The sequence below is a fragment of the Psammomys obesus genome, unplaced genomic scaffold (assembly GCF_907164565.1).
Source record: "Psammomys obesus unplaced genomic scaffold, mPsaObe1.curated_primary_1811, whole genome shotgun sequence".
Lineage (NCBI taxonomy): Eukaryota > Metazoa > Chordata > Mammalia > Rodentia > Muridae > Psammomys > Psammomys obesus.
Genome location: NW_026585895.1, coordinates 16805706 through 16818935, shown reverse-complemented (window position 1 = coordinate 16818935; position 13230 = coordinate 16805706). Strand labels below are relative to the sequence as shown.

Sequence of the window (13230 nt, the reverse complement as noted above, 5' to 3'; positions counted from 1 at the left end):
CTCAGGATGACTTTTTTTCTTGTTCCCATCATTTACTTGCAAATTTCATGATTTCCTTGTTTTTAATTGCTGAGTAGTATTCCATTATGTAAATATACTACAATTTCTGTATCCATTCCTCAACTGAGAAATATCTGGGTTGTTTCCAGGTTATGGCTATTATGAATAGAGCTGCTACAAACATGGTTCAGCAAATGTCCTTGTTGTGTACTTGAACATCTTTTGAATATATGCCTAGGAGTGGTATAGCTGGATCTTGAGGAAGCGTTATTCCTAATTGTCTGAGAAACCGCCAGATTGATTTCCAAAGTGGAAATTTCCAAAGTGTTCATTCTCACTGGCAATGGAGGAGGGTTCCCCTTTCTCCACAACCTCTCCAGCATGTACTGTCACTTGGGGTTTTTTTTTATGTTTTTATTTATTATTTATTAACTCTGTATCCCAGCTGTATCTGCTTCCTCATTCCCTCCCACACCCTCCCTCCCTCATCTCCTCCTTGCCCCTTTCCAAGTCCACTGATTGGGGAAGACCTCCTCCCCTTTCATCTGATTCTGTTTTATCAGGTATCTTCAGAACTGGCTACAAAGTCCTTCTCTGTGGCCTAGCAGGACTGCTCCTCCCTTGGGGGGTTGGGAAGGTCAAAGAGCCTACCATTGAGTTCCTGTCAAAAATAGTCCCTCTTCCCCTTACTATGGGAAACCAGTTGGTTACTGAGCTACCACAGGCTTCATCCATGCAGAGGTTCTAGGTTATATCCATACATGGTCCTTGGTGGAGTGTCAGTCTCAGAAAAGACCCCTGTGCCCAGATATATTTGGTTCTTGTGGAGCTCCTATCCTTTCCATGTCATACAAACTCCCCTTCTTTCATATGTTTCCCTGCACTCTGCTGAAGGTTTGGTTATGAGTCTTAGTATTTGCTTTGATACACTGCTAGGTAGAGTCTCTCAGGGGACCTCTTCGGTAGGCTCCTGACCTGTTATTTGTTTTCTCCTATGTCCAATGCACCTTCCATTTGTCTTTCTAAGTGAGGATTGATCATCTTACCCCGGGTCCTCTTTCCTGTTTATCTTCTTCAGGTGTATAGATTTTTGATCTTAACCATTCTGATGGGTGTAAGGTGAATCTCAGTGTCATTTTGATTTGCACCTCCCTGATGACTAAGGAAACTGAGCATTTCTTTATGTGTTTCTCTGCAATTCAATATTCCTCCATTGAGAATTTTCTGTTTAGCTCTGTACCCCATTTTTAATTAGATTACTTGATTTCTTGCCTTTTAACTTCTTGAGTTCTTTATATATTCTGAATATTAGCCCTCTGTCAGATACAGGGTTGGTGAAGATCCTTTCCCAGTCTGTAAGCTGTTGTTTTCTTCTGACGACAGTGTCCATTGCTTTATGAAAATTTTTCAGTTTCATGAGATCCTATTTATTGATTGTTGCTCTTAGAGCGTATGCTGTTGGTGTTCTGTTCAGGAAGTTGTCAATTGTACCAATGAGTTCTAGGCTTTTCCCCACTTTTTCTTCTAACCTATTTAGTCTGTCTGGTTTTATGTTGGGTTCTTTGATCCACTTGGACTTTAGTTTTGTGAAGGGTGATAAATAGGGATTTATTTGCATTTTTCTACTTGTAGACATCCAGTTAGACCAGCACCATTTGTTGAAGATGCTGTCTTTTTTTCCGTTGTATGGTTTTGGATTCTTTGTCAAATATCAAGTATCCATTGGTGTGTGGGTTTATTTCTGGGTTTTCAGTTCAATTCCACTTATGCACCATTCTGTTTCTATGCCAGTACTATATGTGGTTTTTATTACTATTGCTCTGTAGTACAGCTTGAGATTTGGGATGGAGATACCTCCAGAAGATTGGTTGTTGTACAGAATCGTTTTGGCAATTCTGGTTTTTTTGTTGTTGTTGTTGTTGTTTTCATATGAAGATGAGAATTTTTCTTTCAAGTTCTGTAAAGAATTGTTTTGGTATTTTGATGGGAATTGCATTGAATCTGTAGATTGCTTTTGGCAGGATGGCCACTTTCACTATGTTAATCCTACTGATCCATGAGCAAGAGAGATCTTTCCTTCTTCTGATATCTTCTTCAATTTCTTTCTTCAGAGACTTGATGTTTTTTGTTTGTTTGTTTGTTTGTTTTTAAACGGGTCTTTCACTTGCTTGGTTAGAGTCACATCAGGTACTTTATGTTATTGGCTATTGTGAAGGATGTTGTTTCCCTAATTTCTTTCTCAGCCCTTTTGTCTTTTCCCTAATTTCTTTCTCAGCCCTTTTGTCTTTGGTCTACAAGAAGGCTTCTGATTTTTTTTTTTTTTTGAGTTAATTTTGTATCCAGCTGTTTTGCTGAAGTTGTTTATCAGCTGAAGGAGTTCCCTGGATGAATTTTTGGGGTCACTCATGTAGACTATCATATTATCTGAAAATAGTGATACTTTGACACATTTTTATGTGTTATAATTTTTCCCGTCTTAGTATATTTGCATGTGTATTCTACATCTAGTAAAACCTCACTTATTCTTAAAGGATTGACTGCATATTATTGTTTTCCAGGAGAGCCTTTGCATGAGTTCATCACTAGGATAATTTTTCTGAATCAATTTTTATATCTGTAGAAAGTTATGTGACTTGTTATAATTTGCCTCTCCCTAGGATGGAAACCACAACTGTGGGCTTTCAACTAGATAATTGGCAGCTAATGGCAAGCTTGACTTGAAGCTCCTCATTGTCAAGTGTTTCATTTATTTTTTTCAAACAGGCATTTATGTACTTATGTAAGCATATGGAATTTTATTCAAAATAACTCATGTGTACAGCTCAGTGCATAAAACAGATAAAAAGGATTAAGCTAGATCACTGCTTCGATTAGAGGCATCTCAGTAAAATATCCTGTAGGGTACATTTTTTCATTTGCCATGGCCCTGAAAAATATACATCAGAATGTCAGGTTGTGGTGACTGAGGCTCGGATACAGGGTCACACATTCACATGTGAAATGTCAATGACATCTCTTAACCTCAGATTTATGACATACACTAGAGACTGTGAATTCCATTTGAGAATATAAATACCACAAATATATGTATATATATTTTTTCATCACTGGCTGAAATATTTGCTTCAATAATGTCACCAAATCACACTTTTGTGTTTCTACATAAAACTACTATTATTCTTTCAAGTTATCAATCTTAGTCCATAGACTACATTCATTTTCTTATTTTTTTCAAATCATGATTGTTTTTATGATCAAGAATAGCATTTTGAAGCATTCATTTTCTCTTTGGCATGGCTGGTGTCTGTTTCAGCATAATGAATCAGTATATGCTAGCAACATTTGGATATTTAATAATTCATGGAAATACTAATATTAAAAACAATGCTTTTAAAAATATAAACCTCTTTGCCTTCTTTCAACTGAAAATGACTTAGTCCAATTAAAGGACACAGTAATGTGGCCTGCATAGCATATATTTTGCGAGTCTGTAATAATTAAATAAATATTATATAGATATATGAATTTGAAAATATAATAACAGGTTGTTTTTCCTGGTGACTTGCTTTTCCTAATCATGGAATTAAATTCAATTTTTCCTGTCTGAGAAATGTTTTATTTTTTATTTTTTAGCCAGCTCTTTAACTTTACTCTTTTGGGACAATATATTAAATGCAACAGGCAATAACATTGTTTGAATGCCTGTTGCTTAGAAATACACACTCCAAGTTCAAACATCTAAATCTTATATGTAGCTTTTAAAATACTCTCAGCATATTGATTTAAAATTATAGAATTTTGCTGTGTTCATTTCCTATCTCCTATATTACTTCAAGTTATTTAGTATGATGGGTTTGGTGTGTTGGCTTATATTATTCAATTTATAAAATATAGAATGCTAGACTTAATGTTTAAATATTTTTGCCTGTTTTTTCATTGGGAATCTTTTATCACTACACACTTGATTACTATCTGAAAGAAGCAATTTCATAATCTTTTTAAACTGACAAACTGTACTCACTATTTTGTGGTTGAATGTGTTTGTAATTCGGGAGCTCTGTAATTGCTAAGATTATCATTATAGGGTGAGCATGACATTAAAAAAACTCATTTCCTTCTGTCTTTAGCATATAATTTTGATATATGGCTATTTTCTGAAAACCTCTCATTGACATTTCTCAGGCCCAGGGAGCTGTATCTATTAACATACATTACACTGCGTTGTGACCCTTATTTTCACTTTATGAGGAGGAGAGAATATGTACATAAAGAAAAGCTGATTCCTAAGTGGAACCAGGGGCAGAGGAGTAAACTAGGCGTCAGATGTGTGTTTGCAGTTCTTGGCAAAGTTATCAAAAACTTCCCCAAAGCATATTAGAAAACATCACTCACACCAGAAACCCCCTCCTTCCATCGCTCCTGCTTTCTAAACCACATCTGTTCCCCACTGATAGCTTTTTACATGTATGCTTTGAATGTCTCCTAACAGGAAGTGGAAATTGGGCGAATCATGTGTTCATCAACATTGAGGAGTCACCCTGGGAGCCAGACAGATGATGCTGTAAAAGATTCAGACTTGAAAAGTGAAGAAACACCTTTGGACAAGATGTCATCCAAGAGCGGTCATAGAGCCATCCTCGAAGGTGAGCACAAACATCTTGATGTGTTTTCTGATACTGGACTCTGAAACAACAACAACAAAAAAAAGAGTGCTTGATAAACAACATATATAAGTGCTTCATTTAAAATTTAGCAAGAAAATTCATGACAACATAACAAAAACATAATTCAGGGATAATAGCTCTACATGCTAATGCTTCTGTATCTGTGATGGTATATTTTCCACATCAACATGCATCATCAATGTTTGGCTTTGGAAATATGAATTTTATCATTATCTGGATTTTCCTCTTGTGAAAATACAAAACCATATTTTTCTTTCTCTGTGTGAGTTATAAAAAGATAAAATATATGTAACTGTCAGTGGCAAAAAAAAAATACTGTATATAATAACACCCTGAGTATCTTTTTTCAGACAATTAGACTAAATGTGCCTAATAAATTTGGAATACAAAAAGACATGACATTGTCACACTGTAAGAGGAAAACACATAAATTTGATAAATAATTTACAAATGCTATAAAATATTAGTAGCTCATATGTTAGCAATTGAACTACCAATATATTTTTAACAATGATGATAATTTATTTAAAAGTACAGTTGTCACTTACCAGTTATGATCAGACATGTGCAGAATTTTTAAATTTTTAACCAAGGAATCCATAGTATGAGTTTTATAATATTTATTGAAGATCATGATTACTTTTGCTTTGAAGCTGATAACTGGACTGTGTATTGCGAACTGTCACATTTCCAGCTAATGTGAGAAATGTTGACTGGTATATGGGATGTTTTACTCCGTGATTCTGGGAAATCATGATAGTCTCTGTGTGAAAGCCTTTCTATTTAAAGTGCTTTCTGTGGGTCTCTCTACCAGCATCGCCTAGGATGTTGGTAACGATGAAGCGTTGTGGGGTTCACAGTCATTCTTCAAGATCTTCAGTGGTTCTCGCATACAGTAAACCTTAAGAATCTCTATTTTATGACATTTCAGGCTGATCCTTAAGGTAATTTATATATGGCTTAGCCCGTTATGATTCCGTTTAACTTAAACCTGTAATTTAGAATGGGCAGCGAGTGTGGGAAGAGTAAACAGAAGTTTGCTATTGATGAGTGAGTCTTTAAATGCATGTGAATTGGTATCTTCATCTTTGTTCATTGTAAGTTCATTTTGGTATACCCAAGTCATATCCTAAATCAATCAAATATCAACCTTTAAGATTTTCCTCCTTTAGCCTGTGATTAAACTTACTATGCCTGAGGTTGAATGCAAGTAAAAGAAAATAAAAACAGATTACCCAAAGTCCAAAGCGGAAGCTGTGGGGAGTGGGTCAGGTTGTGATGTTGCTTACCTATAGAGATTCCAGCATGCAAATGCAAAACAGAGGCCAACTAGCTGATGCGAGCATGAGACAGTCCATTTTACTCATTCCATCTGTTCACTCTTTTGTTCTTCAGTTCCAAAGCAAAGTCTTTCAGTAATACTTTGGCTTTATAGCCTCAGATTCCACAAGATATTTTTTTTAATTTGGTGTCAAGCAACAAAAATTTGTTTTTTAAGTCTACATTTTTATAGTCCTTCAAAAATTTTATACCCGGTGTTATGATCCCTCCCCTCCTATTCCTGCCAGATCCCCCTCCTTTCTACCCTACACAGTCTGAGTCCTTTTTTTCTTAACCCATAAAATTTAGTTTATGCCCATACATTCTTGGATGTGTGCCCTTCTGCTGGAGTGTCATTGACTTCCCAGAAACAAGGCACTTAGAACAAATATTATCCCCCATCTCCTAAAGGCCGTCAATGGGCAATAGCTATTTAGCTGGGACTTACACTTCAGGCCCAATTCTCCTCTCCATGCTGGGGTTCGAGTTCATTACTTTGTTGTTGTTGTTAAATTTACAAATATATTGACATACCAAGAACTAAACATTAGAGCACAAAGAAGAAAAAATGTAATAAGGAGAAGTATTGATGATTTTATTTTGATTTTATCTGTGCTACAAGAGAATCCCAATCTTGTATGATACTATTTTATAAAGAAAGAAATTTCTTTTACTATGAGATTCTTTGAAAACTTCTGTGGTGCCTGTGTATCTGACGCTGATGTGAAGAGTATAAATTATTATCTATGTAAATATATTATTAATAATATTATAATTAAATTAAAATTAATATTTAAGTTATTTACATTGATTAGCTTTACCTAAGCGTGATAAAGCCTAAAATATCAGAGCATATTGCCAATGCTTCCCTGTTGCAAGGAGTTGTTTTATTCCAAGGACAGAAACATATTTGCCTGAATAGTATGAAAACTTACAGGCTTCATAGTTTGACTGTATGAGTTATTCCAGTGCATTTGTTCTCGACATGTGGGTCTCAACACCTTAATGGGTCAAATAACCCTTTCAAAGGGTCATGTATCAGATATCCTGCATATGAGATATTTGCATTACTGTTCATAAAAGGAGCAAAATTACAATTTTAAAGTAGCAATGAAATAATTTTATGGTTGGGCATCACCAGAACATGAGGAACTATATTAAAGAGTCACAATATTTAGGAAGGTTCAGAACCACTACTCACGTGTGTTCATCAAATATTTAAGCACCTAAGTAATTTACCACAAAGATGTCAGAATTGAATCAGTGCCTATTTATTCTTTCATAAACTTTCTATGATTATGATTACATAATTATATATATGTTTGTGTGTATAAGAATAATAGTGGATACCTGATATCTTATAATTTTAAATTTCAGTAAAAATGTGATTGATAAGTTCATTGTAGAATGATCAATACTTTTACGTTTAATTCCAAACATCTGTCCTCCCAAGTATGGACCCTGGAAAGCACAGACAGGCACCTGTTCATAGCCCCTAATTTCTATGCTTAATAATTTACTCCCAGATTCCCATCCATTTAGTTTGTTCCTCATTCTTCACTAAGGTCCATCGAAGTCTGTATGTTGGTCCATTCCATTCACACGTTCTATGAGGGAGACATAATCAGCTGGTGTTTGTAATGACTCTCAGATTTAACTTAACAAATTTAAATATAAAAAGTGAAAAAGCTGTAATTTGGTGAGTTTGGGCAATGATATAGATATGAGATAAAACAATTAGAATCAATTATTTTGGCTCTATAAAATGAACATCTTTTTCATTTTTATTTGTGAGATTATATTATAAACATTCCTCTTTTCCTTTTGCTCCCTTTGAGCCCTCCCATATATCTCCTTTTCTTCTTTAAAATTCATGGCCTCTTTTGCTATTAATTGTTGTTACATTATGCATATGTATAATATAATATTCTAAGCAGGCATATATATATATATATATGTGTGTGTGTGTGTGTGTGTGTGTGTGTGTGTGTGTGTGTATCCACATCCACATATATGTATGTTTACAGCTCATCATATTTAATGTTACTCCTACTTCTATTTCCAGGGCTGGTATTGGATAACTTTTGTTGTGTTCTTTCCTGGGAAAGGTTGTTTCACCCTGCCCCAGCTTTCCTCAGTTGCCTACAGCGCCTTGTGTAGGGTTGAGTCCTTTTGAGCTTTTGCTTCCATATACTTGGTGTCATTTGGGCCAGCTCACATCTGAGTGGTCATGTTAGTGAGGCTTTATGTTGTGAAGCTTCTGACATTATTAGGAGATAAAATCTCACAGCAAACACTCTGGGTCTCTGGCTCTTGCAAACTCTCCATTCCCTCTTTTGCAGTGTTCCCTGAGCCATAGGCGCCAAAATATGTTGTAGATGTAGCCATTGGGACTGTGTTTCACACTCTGCATTTTGGTTGGTGTGGATTTCTGTAGTGGTCTCTGTTGGAAAGAGAAGGAAAATAGACGTCTTCAATAGAGAATGCTAAAAAGAAAAGAAAAAGAAAAAAAAAGTGCTTCAAATTCAAAATTTTCGAATGATCACGCACACATTTATTACTTGTTTTTCTGTTTCTAATGAACATAGCCAATAAATACATTGTAGTATGTTGAATACTATATGATAGGTACAATGCTAAGATATTGTTAATTGTTGTATGACAATTTTATAGATTTACATAATAAATTTTAGCCCTTTTTATCATCTGTCTCCCACTGAAATGCTTCTTCTAAAGTCTACTTCCTCCTCCTTTGTTTTCCTTTCATGCATGACCCAGTGTTCAAGATTTTCCACCAAAGAGATTCCTTTGTCCCTGTAAATGTTTACTATGTATTTAAACATAATGTGGGTCCTCATTAGTCTTGTAATTTCAGTGAGCTTCCTGAAGCTTATGAGTTTCATTCATTTTCTAAGTCTTGAAAGCTTCCTTCATCAATTCAGGGAGCAATGTTTCAATTTGGAGGAAATAGCTCCATAGCTGATATGGCAAGCAGAAGATTCTCCCCTTCAGGAGATGGGTTACTATCAAAATATATGGATGAAAGTGTTTTGTAAAACTACTTTAAAGAGTGTGTGCAAAAATGTATATGAAACATAATGTCTTTTGTGCCTAAGTTTTGGTCTTGTAACTAAGATGTCTCATTATGTACATAAAAAGGTTCTAAAATCAGGCGGGGTATTCCCTAATCCAGAATACATCCAATCTCAAGCCTTTCAGCAAGGGTACGTAACCTATATTGTGATAATACAACAACAACAACAACAAAAAAAACCTGTGCATTATCAAATTACCTCTTCAACTCACAAGTGGAACAGTACATAGTTCAAATCTTAAATACTAATATTTTAATCTGCCAGTATGTAGGGTAAAAATGATTCAATATTTTTATTGGTAGAAGGAGGCTAACAGCGACAATGCCCCCGGGATAATGACAAAAGTAAATCATATGGGCGCAGACATTTACCTTAGGTTGGAAAATGTCAGAAAATGACCATCTGAGACAACAACTATTTTCAAACAAAACACTCTAGATCAAACGATACACCAAAGAGCATGCTGATTAAAGAATCCTCATCGAGCTTATATTATTTGGCATTGTTTATAAGATGATCACTTGTTTATTTTTAATTTTATTATCTAAATCATAGTTTTAATTTTAATCTTCTAAGTCATCAATGTGAAATGCTGACAGAAAATATATACCTTCAAAGTCACTAACTCAAGGCATTTGTTATGAGCATTGGGAATTACCTGCTGGCTGCATTTCTCTTTATTAAGCTTCATTTATTAAGCTAAATCTGGTTTTATTCTTACAATTGCCATTTGTCTCTGAATGATTTTGACAACTAAATGTTTTGTTCTTGTCAATTTTCTTCTACCTTATGAACAGTGGGATTCTTTTAGTTATTAATATTTCTATATTGGAACAAGGAGATTGTATTTCATATATTGCTTTTCATTTAAAGATCATGCATTTTAGAGTAATGTTGCATGATAAGAATGTACTAAAGAAGATTAACAGTAATGTTCTATTTCTGTGGTAGTGGTATCCACAAGCCCACTGGCTGCAATGCCTTTGAGAAGTGCACCACACCCAGAACACTTTACGAATTCTGTTGACCTTCATAGTGAGGGTGTATGGTCAGCACTGTTAGCAGACAATGTATTTGCAAAGAACTTAGTGTCCATCTTCCCAAAGAAAGCCAGTAAGATACCATTTACAAATCTCATTTCCTTTACATGAAAGTGTGTGTTTAAAAAATATATGAGGTTTCTCCTTACACCCATCAAATGGCTAAGATCAAAAACTCAAGTGACAACACATGCTGGAGAGGTTGTGGAGAAAGGGGAACCCTCCTCCATTGCTGATGGGAATGTAAACTTGTACAACCACTTTGGAAATCAATCTGGTGATTTCTCAGACAATTAGCAATAGCACTTCCTCAAGATCCAGCTATATCACTCCTAGGCATATAGCCAAAAGATACTCAAGTACACAAAAAGGACATTTGTTCAACCATGTTTGTAGCAGCTTTATTTGTAACAGCCAGAAGCCCAGATGCTCCTCGACTGAGGAATGGATACAGAAATTGTGGTACATCTAGACAATGAAATATTACTCAGCAATAAAAAACAAGGAAGTCATGAAATTTGCAGGTAAATGCTAGGAACTGGAAAAGATCATCCTGAGCAAGGTATCCCGGAAGCAGAAAGACACATACAGTATATACTCACTCATAAGCAGATATTAGACATATAATATAGGATAAACCTACTAAAATCTGTACACCTAGGGAAGCTAATCAGGAAGGAGGGCTTTGGCTAAGATGCTCAATCCCCATTCAGAAAGGCAAAGAGGATGTACTTCTGAGGAAGGAGAAAAATAGGGAACAAGTCAGGAGCATGCCACAGAGGGCCTCTGAAAGAATCTGTCCTGCAGGATATCAAAGCAGATGCTGAGACTTATGGCCAAACTTCAGGCAGAGTGCAGGGAATCTTATAAGTGGGTACTAGACCTATAAGATAGGATAAACATACTGAAATCTGTACACCTAGAGAAGGTAAACAAGAAAGAGGACCCTGGGTAAGATGATCAACCCTCACTTAGAAAGACAAACAGGATGAACATTGGATGTAGAAGAAAACAAGAAACAGGACAGGAGCCTACCACTGAGGGCCTCTGAAAGTCTCTACCTAGCATTGTATTAATGTAGATACTGAGACTTATGACCAAACCTTTGGCAGAGTGCAGAGAATCATATGAAAGAAGGGGGTGTTAGTATGACCTGAGGAAGACAGAAGCTCTACAAAATCAAACATATCTGGGCACAGGGGTCCTCTGTGAGACTGTATCTCCAATGAAGGCCCTTGTATGGATATAACCTGGAAACCGTGCTTGGATATAGCCCATGGTAGCTCAGTATCCAAGTGAGTACCCTAGCAAGGAGAACAGGGACTATTTCTGACATGAACTCAATGACTGGCTCTTTGACACCCCCCCACACCTGAGGGAGGAGTAGCCCTGCTAGGCCACAGAGGAGGACTTCTAAGCCAGGCCAGAAGATACCTGATAAGCTAGGGTGAGATAAAAGGGGAGGAGGTCCTCTGCTATCAGTGGACTTGGAAAGGGGTAGGGAGAAGATGAGGGAGGGAAGGTGGGATTGGGAGTGAATGAGGGAGTGGGATACAGCTGGGATACAAGATTAATAAACTGTAACTAAAAAGAAAAAAAAAAGAAATGGGAAATAGTAAGACCTGGAGAGTATAGGAGCTCCACAAGGAGAGCAACAGAACCAAAAAATCTGGGCACAGGGGTCTTTTCTGAGACTGACACTTCAACCAAGGACCATGCACGGAGATAACCTAGGACCTCTGCTCATATGTAGCCCATGACAGTTCAGTGTCCAAGTGGGTTCCATAGCAATGGAAACAGGAACTGTCTCTGACATGAACTGATTAGTCTGCTCTTTGATCACCTCTCTCTGAGGAAGGAGCAGCCTTACCAGGCCACAGAGGAAGACAGTACAGCCACTCCTGATGAGACCTAACAGACTAGGACAGAAGGAAGGAAAGAAAGACCTCCCCTATCAGTGGACTTGCGGAGGGGCATGCATGGAGAAGTGGGAGGGAGGGAGGGATCTGAAGGGTAGAAAAGAGAAAGCTACAGGGGGGATACAAAATGAATAAAGTGCAATTAAAAAAATATATGTATGTAAGAAGAGAGAGCTCATCTGTAAAATGGATATGTAGCAGCAATCCATATGTAAAAATGTTTCTTCAAGCACTAGTGACAGTCTCTTCTCCATATTCTTCTCTAATTGTAAAATTAAGAAAGGAGCATTTTCTCCTAGTTCCTTGTTTTAACATAGAAAGTAATACCCACTTTGAATTTCTCTATAACACCAATTCTACAGCTTAGTTGTCTTGGCCCTGTGACTCTCTGTGGTTCAGAAAGCAAACCATTCTCTAAGTACTGAAGGTTAACAAAGGTAAATGAAAATAAGTGATTGGATACTTGAATAACATCACACATTTATTAAAGACTAATGGTGGAAATTGGGGTGTTTCTGACTCTTTTTTCCTGCTCTTGGGACACTTTTCCTCCTACTGGGTTGCCTCATCCAGCCTTGACATGAGCGTTTGTGTGAAGTTTTATTGCAACTTGTTTTCCTAAGTTTGGTTGTTATTCCTGGGAGGTCGACTGTTTTCTGAAGGGAAGTGGAGAAGGAGTGCATCTGAAGGAGAGGAGAGGTGTGTGTGGTGGGACCTTGAGGAGTGGAAAGAGGGTATCTGAAGTTCAAATGTATTATTTGAAGGGAGAATATCTAACTAACCAACAAAAGATTGAAGGTTTCAGCTGGATCCTTATAAGAATATCAGACATTGAGTCATAGAGCAGTTTCAGGGAAGATCGCTGACAGCCCTGACTGATTCCTTACCTTCATAAACACTCAGGGCTCAGGCTTTGAGAGCCATCTCTGGGTACAGTGTTGTTGACCCAAGACCCTCATACTTATCTCAGGATATCTTCCATGACTCTTGCCATGTCATTTTCTGCAGATGCTGGGTAGTTTCCTGTTGTTTTCTAGTGTAAATATCCACATCATTGGTCATCCAAAATAAAGATTGTTGTCATATTAGTAATCGCTTTCAATTGCTTTGCTTAACTAATTTTGCTTTATTTCTTCTCTCTCTCTCTCTCTCTCTCTCTCTCTCTCTCTCT

General features: G+C 36.7%; 1 protein-coding gene across 1 annotated transcript in view; it reads left to right on the top strand.

Moving 5' to 3' along the window:
• The window catches only part of Xirp2 (xin actin binding repeat containing 2), a 336814-nt gene that overhangs the window by 214972 nt on the left and 108612 nt on the right, over positions 1 to 13230 (top strand). The window contains exon 2 of the mRNA XM_055600574.1: positions 4490 to 4643. The gene's annotated coding sequence lies outside the window, so the exon portion shown is untranslated. The remainder of the gene's footprint in view (positions 1 to 4489; positions 4644 to 13230) is intronic.